Source organism: Miscanthus floridulus, chromosome 10, assembly GCF_019320115.1.
Source record: "Miscanthus floridulus cultivar M001 chromosome 10, ASM1932011v1, whole genome shotgun sequence".
NCBI classification, from domain to species: domain Eukaryota; kingdom Viridiplantae; phylum Streptophyta; class Magnoliopsida; order Poales; family Poaceae; genus Miscanthus; species Miscanthus floridulus.
Genome location: NC_089589.1, coordinates 86413871 through 86416644, shown reverse-complemented (window position 1 = coordinate 86416644; position 2774 = coordinate 86413871).

The window sequence follows — 2774 nt, the reverse complement described above, 5'->3', positions numbered from 1 at the left end:
TCGAAAAGTGTCACGTGTTAATATATCAACTTTGACCAAATATAGATAAAAAAGTATAAATATTTATAATAACAAATAAATATTATTAGATTAATTATGAAATGTATTTTTATAATAAATTAATTTGGAGTCATAAATATTAATACTATTTTCTAGAAACTTGGTCAAACGTGAATCACTTTACGTGGCACGCAAACCATAGTTGCATTCTTTCTAGGATGGTGGTAGTACATCTTCACACAATGTACAACTTCGTATTTGATAACTTCTTTACTTGTGAGCATTTGGAGGCCCAAATATTCATTTTGACCTTAGATTTTGGAAAAAAAATTAAATAACAGTTGATGGAAAAATGACCTACAACAAAAGTTGTGCTCCGAAAGATCTAAAAATTTTCAATTGTTTTTTTAAATTATATAGTACAACATAGATGCCCATAACACGCACGCATAGTCACCCCTATGAACACAAGTACACAAACCCTACCTCTATGAGCACCTTCTCAAAGGACTGAGCCAGCAGATCATGAAATTCACGAAGTCACCACAGGCGCCTTAATTTTTTTAGTCAGTTGATTTTTGTAGTGGACAACTTTTTGTCTGGCATGTTCATAACCGTGGTCACCGGATTGTCGAGAATGTGCAACGACTTTTGCGCACATTTTGATTTTAACTCTTTCTTTGCTGGTTTTCACATCATTTCTTGTGTTGCATCCCTATTAGAACATGTCTAACACACCTTAACATACATATTAGTCATGGTGCTTGTGTTTTCACCTGAATCACCAAAACCGAACATATATGATCATGCATAGAATACATGATCTTTACAATAGGCGATTGTGACAGAACCGCCCAATTTATACAAGATCAAGTACGGCTGTCCCTGTTTAACACGTTGATGCACACATACTTTTAGTTATATAAACCTAGTAGTCCGCCGAGTGTCACGAAGGACCTCGGTAAATCAACATCATAACCAAGATCGCATGATTAAGCAAATACACATCACATACACAGAGTTGCAGCAGAAGTAATATTACAAATGGGTTCACAAATAATAGTATAAGTTTAGGTTTCAAAACCGATTAAGGGAAAACAATACAGCTTTCAAATGATTACATTAATATAAGTTGCAAATACATTGCTAGCATAAGTGACATTCTATGATAAAAGCATATAGATGAGAAATAAATATAGAATCACCGAGCCTATCGGCGGTTAGCCACCATCTTCAGCAGGCAAAAAACTTCACCTACAACATGGTGGGATAAACCCTAAGTACTCGAATGTACTCAGCTAGACTTACCCATTATAAACCAGAAATAAAATAACTCCAAGGATCATGTAAGGCTTTATAAGTGGAGCTAGCTTGACAATATTTAGCATAAAAAGCCACTAATTCAGCTATACATTTTATAATTCGATCATCAAGTTAATTATGCTATTCATCTCTAGATTAGCAACTAATCTGTGCCAAACATGTGGTATATCATTTAGTAGCATAACAATAGTAACCATAGCCGGTGTAATAATTCCATATTCATCATAACCATCATATTCCATAATCCAGTTACTACGATGCTGGGACTAGTCGAGTTTCTCACTATCCGGGAGAGACGACGATTTGAATCAATTTCAACCAGTTGGGAATTTATTTCTAACACAAATCTAGGTCTACTAGCCATGGTAGCCTTAGGTCAGCTTTGTTACAACTTAGGTCTACATTTCGTGGGTTCGACCAGCGCTGCACAATCAGGGACGACCAGCTGCCAAGATGATCAGGACTACCTTGCCCTTGGGCTCACGTCTAGCTCCCCGCACATCCTTACTACCATCTAGAGTGCGCACTCTAATAGAATGGGGCCCAGCCTGAGTTGAGCTACTTGGCTTTGTGGTCGAAATGAGTTATCCGGCCAGCTAAGTGAGAGGTATGCGTTCAATCTCGATAGAAGCGTCAGCAACGGTATAGTCCTTAATCGACACAGATGGGATAAAACATGCACACAAGACCTCCATGTCCTGTGCCTCTTAATCACTAGATCCCATTCGGTCTTTGTTTATTCATCATCACATGGTTATTTTCCACAATAGCAAATATAGCCAACCGTGCTTTGGTATCCACCTATATCTTGCATGTGACAGGAAATCACCCGACTTCTATTGGTCTAAGAATTGCTAAGCATATATTCGATCCTGAACCTACATAGGGTTCAAGGTATATTTCTGGACAAGAAAATTATATGCATCAAAGTGCTTCCAATCAACTCTTATAACCTAATGCATCAAACATAAAAGGACTCAAGTTGATATTTATAAAACATAGGAGGCTTAGAATGTTCTGGGGCTTGCCTAGGATCCAACACTAGGCTAGTGTTTGTTAGATGACACTTGCTTGGTGAACATCTCCCATCTCGGCACTTGCTTAGTCCTTTCGTCTTCTGGATGGATTCACCAAACTCCATCTTTGGGTTCGGCTCCAACATCACATCCTTTACATGGTGCATCTAGCGTACCTAGATGAGATGAAAAATACAAATGTATGAATGCATAGAAAACAACTCATGATACATTGCAATAGGCATACAAAGGCAAGGATAAGGTAACATCATATTGACTTAAGCACTAGAGAGCAAGTCATTTAACTAATTATTGCACATGCCTATCATGGTAAGGTAGCAAGAAAATAACACCAAGCATTCACCAATGAGGCACTCAAATTAAGCTACTTTAAGGAATCATCTAGCACAAGCTAATCCTAGTAATCATACAATC